Source organism: Saimiri boliviensis, chromosome 2 (genome assembly GCF_048565385.1).
Source record: "Saimiri boliviensis isolate mSaiBol1 chromosome 2, mSaiBol1.pri, whole genome shotgun sequence".
NCBI lineage: Eukaryota > Metazoa > Chordata > Mammalia > Primates > Cebidae > Saimiri > Saimiri boliviensis.
In genome coordinates, this window is record NC_133450.1 from 180,507,408 (window position 1) to 180,535,133 (window position 27,726).

Below are 27,726 nucleotides of genomic sequence, written 5' to 3' on the forward strand. Positions count from 1 at the left end.
CAATAGCCAAATCAAACAAGCAGAAGAAAGAATATCTGTGTGTGAAGACCACCTTACTGAAATAAGACATGCAGACAAGATTAGAGAAAAAAGAATGAAAAGGAACGAACAAAGCCTCCAAGAAATATGGGACTATGCAAAAAGACCAAACCTACGATTGAATGGAGTACCTGAAGAAGTTGGAGAGAAGGGAAACAAGCTGGAAAACAAACTTCAAGATGTTATCCAGGAGAACTTCTTCAACCTAGCAAGATAGGCCAACATGCAAATTCAGGAAATACAGAGCACACCACTGAGATACTGTTGGGGTTGATCTAAGGACATCAACCCCAAGACACATAATCATCAGTTTCTCCAAGGTCAAAATTAAAAAAAAAAAAATGTTAAGGGCAGGCAGAGAGAAAGACCAGGCCACCTACAAAAGGAAGCCTGTCACACAAACAGCAGACCTGTCAGCAGAAACCATACAAGCCAGAAGAGACTGGGAGCCAATATTCCATATTCTTAAAAAAATTTTCAAACCAGAATTTAATATCCAGCCAAACTAAGCTTCATAAGCAAAGGAGAAATAAAATCCTTTCCAGACAAGCAAATGCTGAGGGATTTCATCACTACCGGACCTGCCTGCAAGAGCTCCTAAAGGAAGCACTAAATATGGAAAGGGAAAACTGGACATTGCAAAAACACAGCTAAATATAAAGACCAATGACACTGCATCAACTCGTGTGCAAAATAACCAGACAGCATCATGATGACAGGATCAAATTTACACATAACAATACTAACCTTAAGAGCAAGTGAGCTAAATGCCCCCAATTAAGACACAGACTGGAAAATCGATAGAGTCAAGACCCATCAGTGTGCTGTATTCAGGAAACCTGTCTCACATGCAAAGACACACACAGGCTCAAAACAAAGGGATGGAGGAAAGTTTACTGAGCAAATGGAAAGTGAAAAAAAAAAGCAAGGGTTTCAATCGTAGCCTCTGACAAAACAGACTTTAAACCAACAAAGATCAAAAAAGACAAAGAAGGGTATTACATAATAATAAAGAGAACAATTTAAAAAGAAGAGCTAATCTAAATATATATGCACCCAACACAGGAGCACCCAGATTCACAAAACGAGTTCTTAGAAGAGACTTAGACTCCCACACAGTAATAGTGGGGGACTTTAATACCTCACTCTCAATATTAGACAAATCAACAAGACAGAAAATTAACAAAAGTATTCAGGACTTGAACTCAGTTCGGGATCAAGTGAACCTAATAGAAATCTACAGAACTCTCCACCTCTAATCAACAGAATATACATTCTTCTCAGTGCCACATGGCACTTATTTTAAAATCAACCACACAGGCCGGGCACGGTGGCTCAAGCCTGTAATCCCAGCACTTTGGGAGGCCGAGGCGGGTGGATCACAAGGTCAAGAGATCGAGACCATCCTGGTCAACATGGTGAAACCCCGTCTCTACTAAAAATACAAAAAATTAGCTGGGCATGGTGGCGTGTGCCTGTAATCCCAGCTACTCAGGAGGCTGAGGCAGGAGAATTGCCTGAATCCAGGAGGCGGAGGTTGCGGTGAGCCGAGATCGAGCCATTGCACTCCAGCCTGGGTAACAAGAGCGAAACTCCATCTCAAAAAAAAAAAAAAAAAAAAATCAACCACACAATTGGAAGTAAAACACTCCTCAGCAAATACAAAAGAACAGAAATGGTAACAAACAGTCTCTCAGACCACAGTGCAATCAAATTAGAACTCAGAATTAAGAAACTCACTCAAAACCATACAATTACCTAAAAATTGAACAACCTGCTTCTGAATGATTCCTGGGTAAATAATGAAATTAAGGCAGATATCAAAAAGTTCTTTGAAACCAATGAAAACAAATAGGCAACATACCAGAATCTCTGGGACACAGCTAAAGCAGTGTTAAGAGGGAAATTTATAGCACTGAATGCCCACATCAGAAAGCTATAAAGATCTCAAATTGAGACCCCAATATCACAATTAAAAGAGCTAGAGCAGCCATAAAAAAGGATGAGTTCATGTCCTTTGAAGGGACATGGGTGAATCTGGAAACCATCATTCTCAGCAAACTGACACAAGAACAGAAAACCAAACACCACATGTTCTCCTTCATAAGTGGGTGTTGAACAATAAGAACACTTGGACACAGGGAGGGGAACATCACACACCAGGGTCTGTTGGGGTGTGGAGAGCTAGGAGAGCGATAGCAGGGTGTGGGAAGGTTAGTGAGGGATAACATTAGGAGAAATACCTAACGTAGGTGAAGTGGGGATGGAGGCAGCAAGCTACCATGACATGTGTATACCTATGTAACAATCCTGCAAGATCTGCACATGTACTCCAGAAGTTAAAGTATACAAACAAACAAATAAACAAAAGAGTAAGACCAAAATTAAATTACCTAAAATAAAAAAAGCTAGAAAGGCAAGAGCAAACTAATCTGCAAGAGCAAACTAACTTGTTTTCTGCTTAGCAGAAGACAAGAAATAACTAAGATCATAGAATTGAAGGAGACAGAGACACAAAAAACTCTCCAAAATATCAATGAATCCAGGACCTGTTTTCTTGAAAATACATAGAGCGCTAGCCACACTAATAAAGAAGAAAAGAGAGAAGAATCAAATAGACACAATAAAAAATGATAAAGGGGATATCACCACTGGACCCCACAGAAATACAAACTACCATCAGATAATACTATAAATACCTCTATGCAAATAAACTAGAAAGTCTAGAAGAAACGGATAAATTCCTGGACACATACAATCTCCCAAGACTAAACCAGGAAGAAGTTGAATCCCTGAACAGACCAATAACAAGTTCTGAAATTGAAGTAGTAATTAATAGCCTACCAACCAAAAAAAACAAAACAAAACAAAACAACAAAAAAACAAAACAAAACAAAACAAAGCCCATGACCACAGATTCACAGCCAAATTCTACCAGAGATACAAAGAGAAGCGTTTCTTCTGAAACTATTCCAAACAACTGAAAAGGAGAGACTCCTTCCTTATTCATTTTATGAAGCCAGCATCATCCTGATAACAAAAAACCTGGCAGAGAGGCAACAAAAAATGAAAACTTCCGGCCAATATTCCTGAGAAACATTGATGTGAAAATCCTCAATAAAATACTGGCAAACTGAAACCAGCAGCACATCAAAAAACTGACCCACCATGATCAAGTTGTCTTCATCCCTGGGATGCAAGGCTGGTTCAACATATGCAAATCAATAAACTAATCCATCACATAAACAGAACCAATGACAGAAATCACATGATTATCTCAATAGATGGAGAAAGGCCTTTGATAAAATTCAACATCCCTTTTTGCTAAAAACTTTCAATAAACTAGGCATTGATGGAATGTATCTCAAAATAATAAGAGCTATTTATGACAAACCCACAGCCAATATCATATTAAATGGGAAAGAGCTGGAAGCATTCCCTTTGAAAACTGGCACAAGACAAGGATGCCCTCTCTCACCACTCCTATTCAACATAGTATAGGCAGTTCTAGCCAGGGCAATCAGACAAGAGAAAAATAAAGGGTACTCAAATAGAAACAGAGGAAGTCAAATTGTCTCTGTTTGCAGAGGGCATGATTCTATATTTAGGAAACTCCAATGTCTCAGCCCCAAAACTCCTTAAGCTGATAAGCAACTTCAGCAAAGTCTCAGGATACAAAATCAATTGTGCAAAAATTATAAGCTTTCCTTTACACCAACAATAAACAAGCAGAGAGCCAAATCATGAATGAACTCCCATTCACAATTGTTACAAAGAGAATAAAATACCTAGGAATACAGCTAACGAGGAATGTGAAGGAGCTCTTCAAGGACAAGGACAAACCACTGCTCAAGGAAATAACAGGGGACACAAACAAATGGAAAAACATTCCATCCTCATGGATAGAATCAATATCATGAAAATAGCTATACTGCCCAAAGTACTTTATAGATTCAATGCTATTTTCATCAAACTACCCTTGATGAAATCCTTATTCACAGAATTGGAAAAAAACTAAATTTCATATGGAATCAAACAAGACCCCAGATAGCCAAGACAATCCTAAGCAAAAAGAAAAAAGCTGGAGGCATCACGCTAACTGACTTCAGAGTATACTACAAGGCTCCAGTAACCAAAACAGCAGGGTACTGGTACCAAAACAGATATATAGACCAATGGAGCAGAACAGATACCTTAGAAAAGGCACCACACATCTAAAACCATCTGATCTTTAACAAACCTGCAAAAAACAAGCAATGGGGAAAGGATTCCCTATTTAGTAAAACAGGTGCTGGGGAAACCAACTAGCCGTATGCAGAAAACTGAAACTGGACCCTTCTTTACGCGTTATACAAAAATTGACCCTAGATAGATTAAAAACGTAAATTGTAAAAACTCAAACCATAAAAACCCTAGAACAAAACCTAGGCGATACCATTCTGGACATGGGCATGGGCAAAGACTTCATGATGAAAATGCCAAAAGCAATTGCAACAAAAGCCAAAATTGACAAATGGGATCTAATTGACTAAAGAGCTTCTGCACAGCAAAAGAAACTATCATCAGAGTGAACAGGCAACCTACAGAATGGGAAAGTATTTTTGAATCTACCCATCTGACAAATGTCTAATATCCAGAAGTTACAAAGAACTTAAACAAATTTACAGGAAAAAAGCAAACGACCACATCAAAAAGTGGACAAAGGGTATGAACAGACATTTCTCAAAAGAAGACATTATGTGGCCAACAAATATATGTAAAAAGCTCAACATAACTGATCATTAGATAAATTCAAATAAAAACCACAGTGATATACTATCTTATGCCAGTCAGAATGGTGATTATTAAGAAGTCAAGAAACAATTAGAAGCTGGTGAGGCTGTGAAGAAAAGAGTGCTTTTACACTGTTGGTGGGAATGCAAATTAGTTCACCCATTGTGGAAGACAATATGGTGATTCCTCAAGGATACAGAACCAGAAACACCATTTGATCCAGTAATCCTATTACTGAGTACATACCCAAAAAAATATAAATCATTCTAGTATAAAGACACATTCACACGTATATTTATTGCAGCGCCATTTACAATAGCAAAGTCATGGAACCAACCCAAACGCCCATCAATAATAGACTGAATTTTAAAAATGTGGTACATATACATGATGGAATACTATGCAGCCATAAAAAGGAATGAGATCATGTCTTTTGCAGACATGCATGAAGCTGCAAGCCATCATGCTCAGCAAACTAACACAGGAACAGAAATACCAAATACCACGTTTTCACTTTTAAATGGTAGTTTTTCAAAGATAACACGTGGACACCAGGAGGGGAACAACACACACCAGGGTGTATGGGAGGTAGTGGGTGAGGGGAAGGAAGTTACAAGATGGGTCAATAGGTGCAGCAAACCATCATGGCACATGTATACCTATGTAACAAATATGCATGTTCTGTACATGTATCCCCAAACTTAAAGTAAAATAAAAAAATTAAAAAAATTTTTATGCCATAGGAGAGCATAAGAAGGGTAGAAAAATGTCCATCAGAATTGACAACAAGTCCCAAAGCTTTTGACCTTGAAGAATGCAGCTTATTTGATATACATATTTTTTTTTTTTCCTAGAGCCCCTTTCACTGGAGCCACTCTGGGGCACTCTTGACTTAGTGGATTCATCAATGTACTAGCATGAGTGGGTGGGTGGGGTTGGGGACGCAGAGTTCACACCTGTCTCCTGCATGTGGTAATCAGACTGATTTTTCATAGCTGCAGGGCAATTACAGTTTCTTGGAGGTTTCCTGGAAATCAGGAAATGATTCTCCTGATGGAATATGGAATTGCTTCCATCATTAGGTACATCAGTGATTTTGTCAGGTAAAGGGGATTGTCTGATGTGGCTTACAGGGACAGATGTTCTTTATCTACGTATTGAAAATGACTTGGTATTTTCAAAGTAGGGATAACTGGACTTAGCACCTAGAGAAGTTACTCATAACCAGAATGTACTCTAAAGCATGTGTACACATACAACATGCTTTTTTTAGAGAAGAAAAATGACTAGTGGGTTACATCTTATTTTCTCCCTTTAAAGTTAACAAAACTTTTTTCATTCTTGCCTGAGTACTATTTAAGAGTTATCGACTTTTAGTTTTATAAAGATGAGGATATGGACAGGTGCAGTGGCTCATGCCTTTAATCCCAACATTTTGGGAGGTTGAAACAGTGGGATTGCTTGAGGCCAGGAGTTCAAGACCAGACTGGGCAACATAGTGAGACCCCATCTCTAAAAAAAAAAAAAATGAAGTTAGTAGATGTTTTCCTAAAACACTTATGAGGCTGTGTAATAATGTTTTGTTCAATGACTGACTACATATGTGATGTTGGTCTCGTAGATTATAATAATGGAGCTGAAAATTCCTGCTGACATCATAGCTGTCTTAACCTCATATGTAATACATTACCCAGGGTTTGTGGTGATGCTGGCGTAAACAACCTATTGTGCTATCAGTCATATAACAGTATAGTACATAAAATTATGCACAGCACATAATACTCGATAATGATAAGAAATGACTATGTTACTGGTTTATGTATTTACTACACTATAGTTTTTATTGTCATTTTAGAGTGTACTCCTTCTATTTATAAAAATAAAGTTAATAAAACAGCCACAGGCAGGTCCTTCAAAATGTATTCCAGAAGAAGGCATTGTTCTCATAGGAGGTGGCAGCTCCGTGTGTGTTACTGCACTGAAGACCTTCCAGTGGGACAAGATGTGCAGGTGGAAGATGGTGATACTGATGATCTTGACCCCATGTGGGGCCAGGGTAATGCTTAACAAGTAAAAAAATAAATAAAAACAGAAGAAAGCTTATAGAATAAACTATAAAGAAAATATTTTTGTATAGTTGTACAATGTGTGTGTGTTTTAAGCTAAGTGTTATCATAAATGAGTCAAAAAGTTAAAAAAATTAAAAAGCTTATAAAGGAAAAATGTTATAGCAAGCTAAGACTAATTATCAAAGGAAGAAAATAGCTTTTTATAAATTTAGTGTAGCTGAAGTGTACAGCGGTGTGCAGTAACATCCTAGGCTCTCACATTCACTCACCACTCTCTCAATGACTCACTCAGAGTAACTTACAGTCCTCCAAGCTTAATTTATGGTAAGTGCCCTGTACAGGTGTATCATTTTACATCTTTTATACAGTACTTTTATCTTACCTTTTCTATGTTGAATAGGCTTAGATACACAAATACTTTTCATTATTTTGACTGCCTACAGTATTCAGTACAGTAACATGCTGTAGAGGTTTGTAGGCTACGAGCAATAGGCTATGCTATAGCCTAGGTATGTAGTTATATAAATCCTCTCAGTTTACGCAAGTTCACTCCATGATGTTCACACAATGATGAAGTCACCTAATAACACATTTTTCAGCCCCATTATTAAACATATGACTGTATAACTCTGTCATATAAATATTATGAATTACTAAATTTCATTAAATTATGACTAAGAAAATTAATGTGTCTTCATGAAGAATCTTTGTTAAATAAAAGTATTTTGAACATTTATGTAAATAACAATATCACTTAAAGTCAATTATGTCTCTTTTTTTTTTTTTTTTGAGACAGAGTCTTGCTCTGTCGCTCAGGTCAGAGTGGGGTGGCATGTTCTCGGCTCACTGCAACCTCCGCCTTCCAGGCTCAAGCAATTCTCCTGCCTCAACCTCCTGAGTAGCTGGGACTATAGGTTCATGCCACCATGCCTGGCTAAATTCTGTATTTATTTATTTATTTATTTATTAGAGACAGGGTTTCACCATATTGGCCAGGCTGGTCTCGAACTCCTGACCTTGTGATCCACCCGCCCCGGCCTTCCAAAGTGCCGGGATTACAGGCATGAGCTACCGTGGCTGGCCCCAATTATGTCTTAATAGCGATAACAATTGGGAAAGGCCCAGTTTTATGATAACAGTTTTGTTTTTGAGTTGACTTTAATATATAACTAACATGCAGTAAAATGTACCACTTAAAAGGTTCATTTTGATGACATTCTGCAACTGTATAAGACTATGTGAACACTACCTCAATTAAGACCTTTCCATGACCCAAAGAAACTGCCCCATTACCCCTATCCCTGGCCTCAGTCAACTACTATCTGCTTTCTGTTACGATAGATTAATTCTGCTTTTTTCCAGAATTTCATATAAATGGAATCATATTGTATTCTTTTGTGTTTGGTTTATTTATTTCAGCATAACATTATGGATATTCATATATGTTATTACATATATCAGTACTTCATTTCTTTTTATTGCTGAACAGATTCACTATGTGGATATACTGCAATTTGTTTATGTATTCTGTTACAAATGCACTTTTAGATTGTCTTCAGTATGGTACTATTAGAAATAAAGCTTTTATGTGTTCTTGTACAAGTAGTTGTATGGACATGCATTTTACTTCGACTAAATAAAAGTAGAATTGCTGAGTAAAGGTGTTTATTTAAAATTTAAGTTGTATTTGCTTTATTTTAGAATTAGGTCTATTTTAGCTTCATAAATACCTTCTTATTTGTAATACAAACATTTTATCAAAGTTCTTCTGCAGAAAGGAGCCACAGTCTTTTTATCTTAGTTGGTATTTAACTTCTTACACTCTGGCAGTAGTGATGTGGAAGGGAAGCAAGGAAGTGCTGGGAGGAGCAGGGCAGGGCCCTGGTGAGTACTTCACCCCTGAGCCTGTGCCCTTAGACCTGGGTGAGGATAGGCACTACTGCCTTCATGCCCAAATGTTGCATTTCCCATCACCACCCTGGCCTGCTACGCCCCTCATCCTGTGCCTATAAAAACCCCAGAGACCCTAGCAGGCAGACACACAAGTGGCTGGATGTTGAGTGGAACACATTGGTGGAAGAAGGTACAAGTGGCTGGATATTGAGAGGATGCAGAGGGGGAACGCGCTGGTGGAAAAGCACCCAACAGACACCAGCACGCCAACAGGCCATCAATCAGTGGAATGAGGCAGAGTTTGGCTGAGGCAGTCGGAGGAGCGTCCCGGCCACTGAGCAGCCAAACCCCAGGGGAAAACCATCTCCCTTCTGGCTCTCCCACCTGCTAAGTACTAGATCCACTCAGTTAAACCTTGCACTCATTCTCAAAGCGCACATGTGATCCAATTCTTCTGGTACACCAAGGCCAGAACCCTGGGATACAGAAAGCCCTCTGTCCTTGCAATAACGTGGGAGTCTAATTGAGCTGACTAACACAAGCCACCTACAGACAGTTAAACTAAAAGAGCACCCTATAACACACGCCCACTGGAGCTTCAGCTGTAAACATTCACTCCTAGACACTGCTGTGGGGCTGGGGCCCCACAGCCTGCCTGTCTGTATGCTCCCTTAAAAGTCCAAGCAGCGGGGCACTGAAGGAGCAAGCCACACCCCTATCACGAACCTGTGAAGGGGACAAGGGAACTTTTTCCATTTCAGTAGTCCAGATATGCTGCAATATCTTTTGCAGTGTTGCCTGCACTTCCGGAAACTGGGAGCTTGTCTTAGTTTATATAAGGAAAAAGGGAAGTATTCTCTGTGGTAAAGTTCATAAAGAAGAGAACTGGAGACAGAGAGACAGGAAGTGTCAGGATCATTAACCCGTGAATTGGGTAGAAAGGCATGGTTAGAGATATGGAATAAGATGAATAAAGAAGTAGGCTGAAATGTCTTTTAAATTAATATCAAAGTGAAATGCTGAGAACAGAACCAATTTCAAAACCATTTGTCTTTAAGTCCTTTTCATCTTTTAGAATACTAGCATGTCACTTTACCTTGGATTCTTTAGGAACTCTGTTAAGGGTGAAAGCTGTTAGGGATGTAGTTTTTTTCACAAAAAGAAAGCAGATACAGGGTTTTCCTTTTCTTTTTTTTAAGAGCATATTATATTGGGTGTTAGGTTAGAGACTCTCTCCTTATCAAGAAGTCCAGAAATTGTTCCCCTTCTACAAAACACATTGTTTTTGTTCTTTTCTTCTCTTAGATCTAGATATAAAGCAGTCGATCTATCATTTTGAAGGCATCCTTGAACATGGCGTTTTAATCGGTTTGCTTAAAATGAACAGCCATTCACCCCAGTTGAGGTGAAAAAAGAGGTACGTGGAGAACAGATAAGGTTATGCCATCAAACTGAGGGTAGGAAATAAGGCCAGGCTTCCTGAGAAGTGGCTCAGGAGCTGGAATGCCTTTGGGAACTCACAAGTTCTCTGTCTCTGATGTCATCATTCTCTGAATCTCTCTGTGGGTCTTTCTGTCTTCCTCTGTCTTTATTTCTCCTTTACTATTTCCTTTGTCCAACATGTTCTTTCAACTCTGTCATTTCCTGAAAGTCATATTCTTTATCATCTTTACTAGATGGTTTAATCTGCTGATCAATAACTTTGCATCTTATCAGTGCGGCTTGCCTCAGGTCTACGAGTCCCTTCAGCTTCTCCTGACAAAATCTATGTAGATAGAAGTTCAGATTCTCAAGACAGAGAATCCAATCGTCAAACAGATGGACAGGCATACGAAGAGCAGTTCATTTTTTGTTAATGCCTGTGGCCAGGATGGGGGCAGGGTCACATAGTTCTAATCCAGCCTCTCAGCCGTTCACCTTTGAGTAGGGGTCATGAGTAGGGAAGTTTAAGAAAAAGTTGGGCATGGCAGACAAACTGAATGACAAGTCCACTATGAATGGAATTCTACTTACTGTAAGTGTTTTAAAAAAACCTTTCTGACTAGGCACCAATTATCTAATGCTTCTCTGATGATTAGTACACAGACAGGCAGGCAGGCAGGCAGGCAGACTAGAGCTACCAAACTACGCAGCTAGTTAAACTTCAATCTTCTCAGTCATTTTGAAAGAAAATTCTTTCTTCAAGTCTAATTAAAATTGGCTAGATTGCAAATGGCCTGCTAACTGATTTGGTTTTAGACAACTATTTTCTAATGAGTATTGGATGAAACAAAGAATAAGCAAACAAGTGAGTCAACCTAAAGGATAGTGTCTCAAGATCTGTAGTAACGTTGAGTATATCTCAGTTTGGCATTTGGCTACCTCTGCTGAGCTGCAATCACCCTATTTGACATTTTAGGATCTAAACCATGAACCTGAAGCCTGTATTTTGACTAGTCGAATATGTCATAATACTTGGATTTAATGAAAGCCAGCTATCAACTTTGAGTTACTTTGTCTTTAACTCATCAGGGTGTAAATGGGCTTCAAGGTAATTTTTAATCTAAATGTAAATTAGCTATTTCCATAACAGCCCTAGTATGAATTTGAGTATGTGCAGAAAGGGATTGGATGCAAGTAATATTTTGAAAATAATGTCAAGAAAGAGGCTGTACAAGTGATACATGACTTTCGATGAATTTGAATATAGGTTATATTAAGATGCTTTCAATGAAATTATTGCCATTGAAAATTTTCTGGGGCTGACAATGCATGAAATAACATGTAGAACAGAGAATGAAAATTAGATTTCATTGTAGATGTTAAACTATGTTAAAGGTCACAGTTTTCCATTAGAGAGCTTCCATTTGGCAGATCTTATATAAAAGCTGATAGTATCTTTACTGAATTCATTTTCTACTCAGATAGTGAAGTGACTTAAAGTGATTAAAACTTTTATTTTTTGATATAAAATAATACGCTTTATTTAATATTTAAATCTAGATTTATGAGTAAATACATAGTCTTATATTTATAACCAGAGCATGACATGCTAAAAAATCAGAAAATCCCAATTTTGTCCTAATTTTAATCAGAATGAAAGCTACCTTAATATCGTATCTAAATCTTCTAATCAATTATTTTATTTTTAAGAAACAGGGTAGCACAGGGAAATGTTTCAGAGGATGTTAATATAAATTATTGATATTCAGAATCATTCTAAAGTTCAGTATTAGTCTCCAACAGCAGTTGTCAATTGCAAAGAACAAAATAAAAATTAGAGAAAGATGCAGAATGAGTTATTTTTGCTACTGTTTTCCATTCTCTAATACTTTACTTTAAAGGAAGGTAGAAAATTACCTTGAGAAGGATGGCTATTCCAAAATTTTGTGTTAGCTTCTAAATAGAACATAGGACATACTACCCGAGCTCTTTTAGTGACAACTGGCTTTAACTCAATATGCTGCAAATTTATTTCCAGAGAAAAACAAATGCATTTCTTAATTATTTGAATTATTGTCATTAGAGTTGACTAAAATACAAATCACTATCATTAAGATCCATGTTAAATACCCTTAGAAATAAAGAATTTCTATACTTATCAATTTTTAAACACCTTGGCCCTTTAAATAACAACTCAAAGAATTAAAAAACGTCTGCGTATACTTGTATAATCCCCTGGAGTTTAACTGCTGTGCTGGATGGTTCTCACTGTGAGTTGACTCTCATGTAATTGTATACTTGCTGGGAAATGATTTCATTGCATAAGAAAATGAATGAGCAGAGACCAGTGAGCTGTGTCTGCTGATAGACTATAATTTGCAGACTGTGATGTCAAAGCAGATTTGAGATTTGTGACAACGGTTGGTGATTTCACTGCTCAACAATTCTGTCGCAGCAATGAGCCATGTCATGCACAATCTTATTCCACCACATTGTGCACATGTGTAAGTTCAGTTTATATAGTCATGTATATATATAGGCATATAGTCGCAACAACCTGTATTAAAGACTATGTACTATCTAGTACAAACAAGAAAAGGAGTATTATCATTATTAGCATTATCATTACTAAATAATACTAAAGGAGTGTTATCAATTTAGTATTATCATTACTAAACCTATCCCCAATGTTTTCTGATAAGAGTGAAAAAAATAATAAGACAGATCTGTTTTCTGTTGACTTGTACATTATTTTAAAGTACTCTGTGTCTGTCAGAGATCAAAAAAGTTTCACGTAAACCCAGTTGATTTTGCTCCTTTCTTTTTTCTGGAGATGGAGTTTTTGTTCTTGTCTCCCAGGCAGTGGCACGATCTTGGCTCACTGCAATCTCTACCTCCTGGGTTCAAGCGATTCTCCTGCCTCAGCCTCTGGAGTAGCTGGGATTACAGGCGTCTGCCACCATGCCGAGCTAATTTTTATATTTTATAGAGACGGAGTTTCTCCATGTTGGCTAGGCAGATCTCAAACTCATAACCTCAGGTGATCCACCCACCTTGGCCTTCCAAAATGCTGGGATTACAGGCGTGAGCCACCACACCTAGCTGATTTTGTCCCTTTCTAAACAGAAAGGCACTTCTGCATAGGGTTATCCTCACACAATGTTTGGAAGGTAGCCTGGTGGTTTTAGCTGCCATATTCTTTAATAAAGTATCTGTGGGCCAGGTTCCCCAGGAAACAACTGTACTGGTGGGAGGCAGGATTTAGGGGCCCATGAATTTGGGAACTTTGCCCTCTGGTGGCATGTTGCTGTTATGTTATTTTCGAAAAGGGACTTTGCAGATGTAATTAAGGTTAAGACTTTAAGATAGGGAGGTTATCCTGGATTATCTGGGTGGGCCCAGTCAAATTACATGAACCTTGAAAAGTGGACATCTTTCTGGAGAACTTGTTGAAGTCAAAGAGATGTGGCAGAATTCAGATAAGTTTAAAGCAGGAAAGGGAATCCACTGTCATTGCTGCAGGTGGGGGGTGGGGGGTGGGCACATAAAAAGCATAAGAAAGGATGCAGGTCCAGAGTTCACTATTGTGTAATATATCCATGTATCAAAACTGCACGGGACATGTGAAATTTATTTATTTTTTTAAAAAAGAATGAGGTCAACTGTAGGAGCAGGAACTGCCTCCTGGCCTACAGTAGCAAGGACGGGGACCTTAGTTCCAAAACAGCAAGGAACTGAATTTGTCCAGCAATCTGAATGAGCTTGGAAACAGACTCTCCCCAGTACCTGAAGTAAGAAACACAGCCCTACCAAGACCTTGAATTTGGCATTGTGAGAACCTAAGCAGAGTATCAAGCCCAGCCACTCAGATTTTTGACCTTTAGAAACTGTTAGATCGAGCTTGTCTAACCTGTGGTCCCGGCCGCATGTTGCTCAGTATGGCTTTGAATGTAGCCCATCACAAATTCATAAATGTTGCTAAAACATTAGGAGATTTTTTCATAATTTTTTTTTCTCATCAGCTTTCACTAGCATTAGTATGTATTATGTGTGACCCAAGACAATTCTTCTTCCCATGTAGCCCAGGGAAGCCAAGAGTTTGGACACCCTTGTGTTAGATAATATGTTTGTATTGCTTTAAGGCACTAAGTTTATGAAAATGTGTTGCAGAATAGGAAATTAATACCAGGTCCATTTCTGAGAGATCCCCAGATGTTGTCCTGGTATATCCACTGGTGAAACTATATCTACCACTCTGAGTCTTATATTCCATCCATTTAAATTCAATTCTCCTAACTCTTGACCCATTCCATGACTTTCTATACCATCCCATAACTTGTTATAACATCTGTAAGCATCCTGTAACTTCCATAATACAGGCAAGATTCTTGTAACATCCTATAGCCAATAACTTTGATGACATACATAAAATAAGTCTACGGAGGTAGGAAGCAGGCTGGGGAAATCACTCATCTGGTCTAAGTGACCCATATCTCTGGAAAATAACTGATTATATTAAAATCTGTTTTTTAGAATATGCCACCCATCTCCTTCCTACCTTCATTCTTTCTGTTGACAGCCTCTTTCTCCTTAAGCGATTGATTGTTAGTACTCTGCAATTTAGATTTAGAACACTGAAATTTACCATATGAGACCATAATGTTCGGCTACTTTAAGGTTGTCATTAACAAACTCCAACACGGCTTACTCAATAGAGAATTGCCTCTATTCAGTCCACTTTAGCACAGAGAACAAATTAACTCATTTGTTTGCCCAGAAATTTGCTTCCGGAGCTAAATGGGAAGAATATGAGTTTACAGCTGAGTTAACTATGGCTATGAGAGCCTTTTCCATTAATTGCAGGCTATTGCGAGAAGCATGTTATGTCCATTATTTCTGTTGCCCTTGCCAATTTGTGAAAACACCCAGAAGTTTAATAATTGTAACTTTGCATTCTGAAATAAATAAGCAATACAGCCAATTAAGGATACATGCATATAAATCAAAATTACTTTCCACATTTATGAAAAGAAAATGTAAATTAGAAAAAATATCTACAGGACATTTGTTAAGTTTTCCACAAAATGGTCAGTGTTAGGAGGTTCACTAGAATTAAGAATTGCTACTTACACATTTCTTCAGCTTTAGAGTCACAGATGTGAGCTTGAATCCCAACTCCATCACTTGGTGACTGTGTGATGTCCAGCGCATTACTAAGCTTCTTTAACTTTCCATTTTCTCATCTTTACTATGGTGATAATAACATATATCTTGAATATTTAAAGAAGCTGGCACAGTTCTCCCAGATGGCCATCAGTGGGGATGCTTTCATCAAGACAATTGAAAGTCCTAATTCGTTTTCTTTGATAGTTTTCTGCACATGGTACATTCTACGTAAAACATTAAGCTAATCAAAATCTCAGACCATTTCTCCCCCTAAGCACGGTTAAGGGTTTTCTCCACCTCTGTAAAAGAATGATAAGATAAAGACAAGAAAGGGGTGACATGAAGATGGTAGAATGTGTATGGAAGCTGTCCTATATAAGCCCTTGGAATAATTACTGTACAGATGTCATGGACATTTGTCTTCTACAGCCAAGCTATTTTGAAAGATCTTCAAATATAATTTTAAAATGTTTTGCTTTTCAGTCACCATGTATGAAATATTAATATCATATCTTTTAAGTCAGTTCTTAGACTTGAATCTGATGTTATTTCTTGAGCAACTGAGAATAGAAATTGAACTTCTGTGTGCTGTGTTTATCATGGTAGCAGGGCATGTCAAGACAGATCTGAACATAAAAAGAATTATTTCACATTTTCCAAGGATCCCAGAGACAGAAATATTTTCTTAAATAGAGTACTAATATCTTTACTTTGATAGAAACTTAAACTGCAGGAAAATTCAGTTTGTTAAAATCTACCTTCTTTTTCTGTTTAGATATCAGTCTTGCCGGTGGCAATGTGGAAATTTGTTCTTCATCTCAGTAGAGGACATTATGCTGAGTATTTTAGGTAAAAAAAGTTTCATTGTCTTCTAAAATAATAGTTTGTCAGAGCGAAGTGTATAATACTCTCTTTAAAATGTTTATAAACTCAGGTGAGTTTTTCTTAGCTGGCAATTAAGAAATGTTAAACTGCAACAAACAAATGATGTTCTTTTATATACGGCAGAAAAATTTTCACATTAGAAGTATTGAACTGAGAGTCAAAAGGAACCCAGATATCACCCTAAATTCCTTATCACCCTCACCTGAAATATCCAGTATTCTAAGTTCTGCACCTTTTTCCAATCTATCCTCTCTCCAACACACACCCGGAGTCTTACTTCAGGCCTATTTCTTCTTGCTTGCATGGACCTTGAAAGTCATCTAACTGGTCTCCCTGCTTCCACCACAACCGATTGGCACCATCACAATTCAACTCTATGGTTCTGTTGATGTGATCTATCTGATACCAATCCGATCATGTCGCTCCCTGCTTGAAAGCTGTTACTGGCTTCCACTGCTTGGAGAATGAAGTCCAGGGGCTCGCAATCTGGCCTTTGGGCATTTCTCTTTTTTCAACCTCACTTTCCCTCTCCACACCCTCACCCTTTTCTTGAAACAATGCACTATTCCCAGAAGCCACCCAGGCTGTTTTATTGTCTACATCTTTGCTCAATCTGCTCTGATTATCCTTTCCCATCCTCCTTTTCCTTCCCCTTCATCTTCTAGATTGAGCTCAGTGCTAAATCTCCGACCCGACTGGTCTTACTCACACAGAACTGGCTTCTCCTTTCTTTGGTCTCTGCTATATTCTGTAGAAATTTTTGGATATAGAATCTGTCATTTATTTTAAGAGACAGGGTCTCACGCTGTTGTCCAGGCTGGTATACAGTGGCGTGACCATAGTCCACTGCAGCTTCTATCTGCCTTCTGGAGTCAAGCAATCCTTCTGTCTCAGCCTCCTAAGCAGCCGGGACCACAGGCATGTACCACTATGCCGGACTAATTTTTAAATATTTTTTAGAGATGGGGTCTCTCACTATGTTGCCCAGGCTGGTCTTGATCAAACTTCCGGTCTCAAGAGATCCTCCGGCTGTGGCCTCCAAAGCCACTTGGATTACAGATAGGAGCCGCCACACCCAGCCCTATGTTTGTCACTCTTTGTATTTGTTACATAATTATTCTTCACCTCTAGGCTTAATCTAGTTGAGATTAAAGCTGTATCTTATCTCGGGAGTAGTAGTATGCTTGGCATTTACCACGTTCTTCATACATATTTGTAGAAAGAAGGAGGGGATGGAAAGGCTTGAGACAGAGATGTAATTTGCCAGATCTAAGAACCTCGAGAAATCATATAACCTCTCTGATTTTAAGTTTACTCACCTGTAAGAGAACAGTACCTCGTCCCATTGCACCAGAGGAAAACTGTTCCTCCATAGGCTGCTAGCAACTTCTGTTTTCCTCTGTGCCCTCATTTCAGGCTCCCATCTCCCTCCTCCTCAATTCTCCAGAAGAACATGCCTTCTGATAGTTTCCAGAATGTACCAAGCTGTTTTCGCTCTCCGCTGCCGCCGCCCACTCCCGCACACGTCACCCTCGCACTGCTCTGATGGGAGGTGCTACCGCAAGCTTTGCACGGCTGCCTGCTTCTCAGCAAACGCCACCTCCTCAGCCAGGCTTCCATTCACGCCTCTCTAAAGTAGGTCTGCTCACATTATGGTTGATTTTTAAAAATTTGATAGCATTCGTGTTTCCTTTTCTTTATAACTCCATACTTTATACTTCCTTTATGAGTTTACTTTTTCTGGTTGTCTTTCCCCTTTGATATCAACTCCGGGAGTGGGAAGATCACATTGGTCTTGTTCACTGTTTCACTCTGAGGTCTTCACATGCGGCAGGCTCTCAGTAAGTATTTGTTGACGGATTTATAAACTAATCTCAAAGGGTGGCTTTGGGGGTTAGCTCAGGTACAGCATGTGAATGAAAGTTATAAAGCAAAAACACTACAGAAATGTGAAGCACGATTATTATCTTAACCAGAACAGGCATAGTGGAACCTGGAAAAATAGGTGCCAACTCTTTTTCTCTTGGAAAGTGAACATGCAGCTTGATAAGAAGTTATGCATTTTCTGACTGTACAATCTCAGCTTGGGTGACCAGTCTGGTAAGAAATGGCTCCATGCCAGGGGAGGTGTCATTTCTTAATACGTTTTCTACCAATGCTGGCTAAAATACTTGTGATAAAAAAAGGTAACATTAGTACTTTTGATACAGAAGCAAAAAAATATTTAGGCAGATAGTGAAGGTAAGAGAGTTCTCAGTGGAATTTCCTTCTAATAAAAAGCAGCCCCCAAATCATTTCTTTTCTAACAAGAAGCAGCCTGAAAAATCAAGCTGCAAACATGGATAAGTAAGCTGAAAGCTCACATAGGTATATGGAGCAGCTGTGCTACTAGAAAAGGGACACCTGGGAGTTAGTTCAGCATGGAGGCTCCATCTTTCCTTTTTTTTGTTGCTCTGTGTGCAGTAAAGAAGCAGGCAACATTGAACCGGTGTGGTGGCTCACGCCTGTATCTTAGCACTTTGGTAGGTCAAGGCGGGCTGATCACCAAAGGTCAGTTTGAGACCAGCCTGACCAACATGGAGAAACCCCGTCTCTACTAAAAATACAAAATTAGCTGGGGCTGTTGACACATGCCTGTAATCCCAGCTACTTGGGAAGCTGAGGCAGGAGAATCGCTTAGAACCCTGGAGGCGGAGGTTGCAGTGAGCCGAGATTGTGCCATTGTATTCCAGCCTGGACAAGAAGAGAGAAATGCCGTCTAAAAAAGAAAAAGAAGGCAACATGGTACTAGGCAGGTAGAGAAGCAATCTACATAATAAAAGAGTATGGTGGGGCGGCCAGCTTCTTTGGATGATGCTTTGCAAACAGCACACCTGGTCCCAACAATCTCTCGTGCCCTGTTAATCAGACACCTGCCTCCTCAAGCTCATCTATAAAAACTCCTGCCCTTCGCCCAGGACCAGAAGCTCCTGTCTTTCTGCAGGAGAGAGAGCTTTCCTCTTTCTTTTGTCAATTAAGCCTCGGCTCTTAACCTCACATTTTGGGTGTCTGTGTCCTAGATTTCTTTGGTGTGAGGCAACGAACCTCAGGTATTACCCCAGACAAGCGACGTTGCTTCACTTTCACTGACGGATGCAGGTAGGTTGGGCTCTGGGACACAGGAGCCAGCCATAGATCTTGCCTGAAACAATTTGTAGTGTTTTAAGAGGTGATTTCATATTTATGTCATTCTCCTACATTTCTTAATTGGAATTTAAAAACTGTCTCTTCTCTATTTACTCATTTATTTATGAAACTATAAATTCAGGAATACGTATTTACATTATGCCATGGGTTATGATACGATGTTGTCAAAATGGATTTTGTTGTTCAAATTGCTTCACTTTTGGCCATTGTGAGCTTCTTCAGGTACGCTCCTGTGCCCTTTCTGCATGTCCCCAGCTTTTGTTTTCCAGAAATACAAGATATTCCAGACTCATCTTGTATTTTCCTTGGCCCAGCCTTGGAATCAACCTGCAAGGTTTGAGCCAAGGGTGCGCTTCTTGGTATTAGAGTGCCATTTCTCTTTCCTTACTTGTAATTTCTTTCCCAAGCATGAGAAACTTCATTCTCATTGTCTTCAATATATTTACTTATTTTGTTCAACCTTAGTACAAACATTAGGTGGTTTTAGAATTTCCAACCCATGCCTCCATGAGAAGCTTCTAATACTATAAAGTATGATATTAGTTCACAGTTTCCTAAATTCATGATACCTTTGTATTAAATCACACCATCTGGATGGTTATTATGCTGATGATTTTTCGCTTTTGAGGCAAGGAAAACCTTTGCAAAAGGTATTCCCATCTGCAAACTGGAAGGTATTTTATCTTCTTTATTCCATTTTTTAAGAACTGCATATGGTTGAAAGGCAGGTTCAGAAACACTATCCTCAATGCATAGTTTATTGTACAGGAATACCTTTGAGATACTGAGGTTATATTCCAGACCACTGCAATAAAGTGAATATTGCAACAAAGTGAGTCTCACAGACACTTTCTGATTTTCCAGTATACATAAAAGTTACGTTTATACTCTATTAAGTGTGAAATAGCATTATGTCTTTAAGTACATACCTTAATTAAAAATACTTTATTGCTGAAAAATGCAAATGATCATTTGAGCCTTGAATGAATTGTAATCCTTTTGCTGGTGGAGGATCTTGCCTTGATGCTGATGACAGCTGACTGATCAGGCTGTTGACTGATCAGGGTGATTGCCGAACATTGGGATGGCTTTAACAATTTCTTCAGATAAAATAATGAAGTTTGCTCATCTTTTGACCTTTCCTTTCATAAAATATTTCATTGTACCTTGTGATGCTATTTGATAGCAATTTATCCACTCCACTGAAATTGGAGTGAATCCTTTCAAATCCTGCCACTGCTTTATCAACTAAGTTTGTGTAATATTCCAACTATGTTATTGTCATTTCAACAATGTTCATAGCATCTTTGCAAGGAATAGATTCTGTCTCAAGAAACCACTTTCTTTGCTCATTCATAAGAAGCAGCTCCTCATCAATTAAGGTTTTATCATGAAATTACAGCAGCAATTCAGTCCCATCTTCAGGCTCCAGTTCTAATTCCAGGCCTCTTGCTATTTGTACCACATCTGCAGTGAAGTCTTCCACTGAGGTCTTCAGCTCCTCCAAGTGATCTATGAGGGTTGGAATTAACTTCTTCTAAACTCCTGTTCATGTTGATATCTTGAGCTTTGCCAATAAATCGTGAATGTACCTAATGGCATCTAGAATAATGAATCTTTTTTGGAAGGTTTTCAATTTACTGTACCCAGATGCGTCATGGAAATCACTACTTATGGCAGTTGAAACCTTAGAAAATGTATTTCTCAAGTAATATGACTTGAAAATTATTCCTTAACTCATGAGCTGCAGTATGGATACTGTGTTAGTAGGCATGAAAATAACATTAATGACATTAATGTTCTTGTTCATCTCCATCAAAGCTCTTGGGTGACCAGGTACATTGTCAATGAGCAGTAATACTCTGAAAATCTTTTATCAACAGATCTAAACAATGGACTTAAAATAGTAAACTGTGCTCTGAACAAATGTGCTGTCATCAGGACCTAGTTCTTCCACTTACAGAACACAAGCAGGGTAGTTTAGCATATATGTTTGTTTTTGTACATGAGAGTCTTGTTGTAATGTCCAGGCTGGACTCAAACTCCTGGGTTTAGGCAATCTTCTCACCTCAGACTCCCAACTATAGGTGTGCCACACCACCTGGCTCCAGACTTGGCATAATTTTTGAGGGCCCTAGAATTTTCAGAATAATTAGTGAACACTGGCTTCCACCTAAAGTTAAAAGCTGCATTAGGCCCTAACAAGAGAGTCAACCTGTCCTTTAAAGCTCTGAAGCCAAGAATTGGGTTCCCCTCTTTAGCTATGAAAGCCTTAGGACTTAGATGGTAGCTTCTTCCAGTGTAAGGCTATTTCATCTATACTGAAATTTCATTTATCCTGAAAATCTGTTGTTTAGTGCAGTCTTCTTCAACAAGTGTCTTAGCTAGCTTTTCTAGATAACTTCCTGGAGCTTCTACATCAGCACCTCCTCCTTCACTTTCGTTTTTTGTTATAGAGATGTCTTCCTTCCCTAAATCTTATAAGTCAAGCTTGCTAGCTTCAAACTCTTCTTTTGCAGGGTCCTCACCTCTCTCAGACTTCATAGAATTGATGAGAGTTAGGGAGTTGCTCTGAATTGAGCTTTGGCTTAAGGGAATGTTGTGGCTGGTTTGCCCTTCTATCCAGATCGCTCAAACTTTCTCCATATCAGAAATAAGGCTGTTTTGCTTTCTTTTTTTAAAAATTATTTGTGTGTTCACTGGAGTAGAACTTTTAATTTCTTTCAAGGTCTTTCCCCTTTTATTCACAACTTGGCTAGCTAGCACAAGAGGCCTAGCTTCCAGCCTATCTTGGCTTTTGACATGTCTTCCTTACTAAGCCTACTCATTTCTAGCCTTTGATTTAAAGTGAGAGGCATGTAACTCTTATTTTCACTTGAAGACAAAGTCATTGTAGGGTTATTAATTGACCTAGTTTCAATATTGTTGTTTCTCAGGGAATAAGAAGGCTGGAGGAGAGGGAGAGAATTGGAATATTTGGTTGGTGGAACAATCAGAACACACACAGTATTTATTGATTAAATTTGTCCTTTTATGTTGGTGTGGTTTGTGGTGTCCTAAAACAGTTATAGTAATAACATCAAAGATCACTGATCACAGATCACCATAAAAGTATAATAATAATTAGTTTGAAATATTGCTAGAATTACAAAAATGTGTGGCACAGAGACATGAAGTGAACACATGTCGAAAAAATGACCCTGAATAGACTTTCTGGATGCAGGGTTGCCACAAACCTTCAGTTTATTAAAAGCGCAATATCTGCAAAGTGCAGTAAGTAATGCACCATAAAACAAGCTATCCTTGTATATGTAATCGTGCTTTACTTTTTGGAGAGTATATAGTTGTAATTAAAAGTAGAGCTTGTGATATATTCCTTTAGTTACACACACACACACACACACACACACACAGATACACACACATATATATATACACACATATACATATAAAAATATGCTCTAGGGAGGCATGACAGCTATGCTTAAGATTTAGGTGCTCAGATAATTAAACCAGGTAAGTAGCAGAGCTTTCAGAATGATGCCTGAACGAGGACAATTCCCATTTGTGGGTGGCATGCACCCCCACACACGTGGAAGCACATGCATGGCCAAGGCCAAGGGCTCACCTTTCCAATCAGCTTTCTTACTTAATGGAAGAAATGTATTCTTATATTTTCCTCTCTGTTTTAACCATCTTACCATTGTGAGGAAGGAACTTTGTGAATTGGTGTGTACAGTTACCTAAAATGTCTTGAGTATAGATACCCAAAATATTCTGGAATTTTCTTTTGCAGTTGTCTTCTACGCTAGCTTACAAGTTATTCAAGATAATGTGTTCCTTTACTTTATAGTCACCTCTTATATTGATGGAAAGTCATCTTTCATTTGATTCCTCACTTTATCACCCTTGGCTCTGAATAACTTCTGGGTATTTCAAATGTGCTTCTAAAGGATAAAAATTTTCCATCCCTTAAAAGATGAAAATTTGAGGATGTTACGAAAGCATTCTTGGGTTGATGGCAATCCCAAAGAGGACTCCTTTGACATAGACTGCTCCTCTAACCAACACAAGATTTAGAGCAATTGCAACGTTGTTAAAATAACTACTTGTTAAAACTCCTCGGCTTGGTGCCACGGCTTATGCCCTTAATCCCAGCAATGCAGGGAGTGGGGGATTTCTTGAGGCCAGAATTTGAGACTAACGCGGGCAACATAGAGGGACCCCATCTGAAATAAAAAGCTTATCTGTTGTTCAAGGATACTCCATTCATTTGATGGTTTTTAGATTAAATGGTTGATTCAAACCTTGAATATCAAGGAAACTTCAGAGGGGTGCATGTACTTAAGAATCTTGGTAATGTTTTTGTGAGATGATCCAGGATTCTGTATTCTTAGATCAGTTTTACATGAGGAGGAATGGGAGTCTCCAAAGAATAAAACCGTATGCTTCTAGCAACAAGTCACTGGTGTACCAGACATGGATCTAATTTGGCTGATTTCCTCTACTCCCATTCTCTGTCTAAAATCCCTCAAAGATTTGATGGCAAGGCAATGATAGAAGGGTGTGCTGTTGTAGGATGCATACTAGATTGGAATCGGAATATTCCTGGCCAGGAATCTGGGTGTTGATTACATGTGGCAGTGCCTTTGAAAGCACTTGTACAGTGCCTGGCACACAACTGGCACTTATAGGCTGATTTTGGATTTGAAATTTAGAAGTTAAATCTTGAAAAGTGAAAGCCTACTGAATTTTATATACACAGCTTAATAATGGGATAAAAATGCATGCTATAAGAGGTCAGGCTTTTATTACCCAATACAGTGAATCTCTTAATTCTCAATAAAAAGAGTGTAAAAAAGATGAAAGAATCTAGCCTGTAGTTATTCTGCCAGGTCATGAGGTGTAAGCAGGTAATTTTAGAATGTTCTATAACTGTACTTTAAACTATAGATTGCATTAAGTCAGGATAGTAATTTTTCAGTTCTTGTATGGCAGGGTTTATTTCTGAATAGAGAAATGTTCATCCCAGTTGCTTTTATTTCCATCTCCCCACGCTCATTCAGAGCATGCCTGCATACAAGCACACACACACACTTCTCAGTACATGCAAGTTAACACTAAGTAGTCATAATTGGTCATCTTTTGCCTTATCATTGGGATTTTAGGAAAAATAATCCTCTCCTATTTTCCTCCTTTTGAGAAAACTACAGAGAAATACATTAGCATTCTCAAACGTGTTGGCCTCGTGTATTTTCTTTCTTCCCTTGCATGTAAACCTTGTAGTCTTGCCAAGGTTGTCTAATATTTGCATGTCAGACGCAGATGACAAGCCCCCTGGGCTGGATTCACACTGGCCTCTTGGCTTTTCACAGAACCGTACATGGCCTTGTCACTAGCTTGATGTTAAAGCAAACAATGCTAGCATCCTTAGTAAAGCCTTTGCCCTAAAAACTGAGGAAATTTGACCACAATAAACACGCTGAGAATAAAATCAGGCTCTGGGGCAATTATTAGGTCAGAAGCAGGTAAGAACAGTTACTTCTGTATTAAACAAAAACGGGTGGGTAGTGACCGGCTCTGCAGTGAGGGGCAAGGTATGTGAGGTCTGGCGATGTTCAACTATAAGCCCATATGTGTCCAACACCCACTTATTCCTTCCTATACATTTTCCCCTTGATGCTATGCCGTCTCTGTTTTTAAAAGCAGTCTTAAATTGGTTACCATTTTTTCCCTTTCTTATACTTCTTTCTGTGCTTGTAGGCAAGGGATAGTAAATTAAGCATATCGAAGGATTTAATGCTCAAAATCACCTTGGATAATTGGCTTACGGGGCTGAGGCATGCTTTTCCCTCAGTCTCCTAGTATTAATGCTATTTTTCCTCAGAGGGTACATCTGTCAATAACTGATGAAGCCTTCTTGGGTAAATGAGCTGTTTCTTGGGACATTATAAATGATATTTGGAATCAAGTTTATTTTCAGGCTGCTTTTAAAGTCTTAATGCTGTGCTAACTGAACAGAAAATGTTAAATGTTTGAGGGAGTAGTGCAAACTCTCAAGTGCTAATGGCATGAGCTGGACTTAAGAAAACAAATAGAATTTATACCCTCTGAGGTAACAAGAACACATCTGGTTTGTCAGCAAGGCATATGTAAGTTTGGCAAAGACCTTCCAGAAGGAAATTTCCTGAGTACCTACTGCTTGCTGAGCACTTTGATTCATGATTTACTTGGGCATCTGAGTTGAGCCTCAGAACAAACTCACCTGGCAGGTGTTATGGTTTCTACAGATGAGGAAACTGAGGCTCAGAAATGTTGATACCCTCCTCAAAGCACACGGTGAAGAAGTGGTAGATTTGAAATTGGAATCAGTTGGATTGTGAAGTCTTTGGTATTCTCCTTCACCAGAAGTCACACATGCTCTATGATGAGGTCTTCATTCTATATTCAGTGGTGTTCTGGTGATCTCTGTGTATTTGGTGTTAAGACTGAGGCCAACAGTCCTTTATCTTCATGGTATTCTGTTGATCTCTATGGTTTGTTGTTGAGATTCAGGTCAAAAGTCCCTTATCACCAAATCTCTTCCAGGTCTCTCAGCTTTGCTCCAATCAGTACAGATACACTTTTATCTGTTTTATATAGGGGGCTTTGGCATGAATTTTTTTTTTTTTCTTTGAGACAATGTCTAACTCTGTCACCCAGGCTAAAGTGCAGTGGTGTAATCTTGGCTCATTGCAACCTCCGCCTCCCAGGTTCAAGCGATTCTCTTGCCTCAGCCTCCTGAGTAGCTGGAATTATGGGCATGTTCCACCAAGCCCAACTAATTTTTGTGTTTTTAGTAGAGAAAGGGTTTTACCGTGTATGCCAGGCTGGTCTCGAACTCTTGGCCTCAAGTGATCTGCCCACCTCAGCCGTCCAAAGTGCTTGCAGGTGTGAGCCACTGCATCAGGCCTGGCATGAGATTTTGATAATAAAATTTTGCTGCTAAAAGAAATGTGAAAACCACAGCTGTGTGAGAATAATTTAAAAAAATAAAATGAAGCTATTAGCATATGTAAGAACATGACTGATGTGTAAAAAACTGGGAAATACTTTGCTCCTTTCTCTGATTCAAAAGACATACCCAAGGAACATTCTAGAATGACTCTAAGCATTGCTGCAGGGTGAGTGCTGAGCTCAGAGTCAGAGCCCTGGGTTTTCAGTTTTGCTCAGACATTGACATTCTGTGTGCTGTTATTTCCCTTCCCTCACTTTGCACATAGGTAGGCTGGAGATGAGAGTACTTGTTCTACCAACCTCAGATCCTTATTATGATCACCAAAGGAGACCAAAGATTATAAAACTAGTTTGAAAATGAAAGAACATGGCCAATACCGAAGACATCACTACTATGAATACTGCCTTTTTCTATTTTTTAGGAGATTAGAAAATCACCAGTAATTTTTCTGAACATCATAGTTTTGATTTCAAAGGCAGAATGTTAAGAGTATTTTGGCATGGGACAGATGGGGACATAAAAGGCATAAAATTTTAAAAAGCTCATTCAATAATTATTTTAGAGATAATGGCTTATTAAGTTCACAATATCTGCCCTTGAGTTCTAGTTATTCATAATATTGGCTGCTGCTCATTTTTGAACTTTCCAATGAAAAGATGGAATATGAGTAACTTTACCTCATTTTTTTTTCAATTTCTCCTAATTGTCAGGACAAATGTACACTAGATTTGAAAGAACGAAATTACTGACCTGAGACCAAAATTACTGTTTGATTCATGACTGTTGAGATAAGGAGTTGTTTCCTGAATGCTTCTGCCCGGTATGCCTTCTTCCTTCCCCTCCTTTACAGCGATTTTCTTTTCTCCCCTCCAGTAAACATTTGTTAAACACTAATATGGGCGCACGTGAGTTGAATATAGTGTCTGCTTCAAAGGTTCTCAGTCCAGCATCTAAATAGATACACACTTTACTGTGATGTGACGGACACTGTCACAAACGGTGTGGGAGCCCAGAGGATGGCATGCCCAATTGTTCCTGGGGAATTCCAGAGAACTTCCATGGTGAATATTTAGCAGCTAACAGCTTGGGTGATTTCCTTTCTACATTCTAGTTTCTTTGTTTCTAATCAGTTCCATTTCAATCCACTTGAAACTACTCATATTCTTGAGCCTTTTGAGTACAAGGACGTGACTCTGATGAAATCCTGAGAACTTTGTAGATCTCTTGCTCTCTCGGTCCTCTTCCTAGCTATAGCTCTCTGGTTTTTTTTGACCTCACAAAGATTCCAGCTCTGTC

At 38.7% G+C, this 27,726-nt stretch overlaps 1 long non-coding RNA gene across 1 annotated transcript in view; it reads left to right on the forward strand.

The window, feature by feature from the left end:
* The first annotated feature begins 17,872 nt into the window (after window positions 1-17,872).
* LOC141583740 (uncharacterized) overlaps window positions 17,873-27,726 on the forward strand; it is a 287,132-nt gene continuing 277,278 nt past the window's right edge. The window contains exon 1 of the long non-coding RNA XR_012516610.1: window positions 17,873-18,088. This is a non-coding gene — a long non-coding RNA (uncharacterized LOC141583740). The remainder of the gene's footprint in view (window positions 18,089-27,726) is intronic.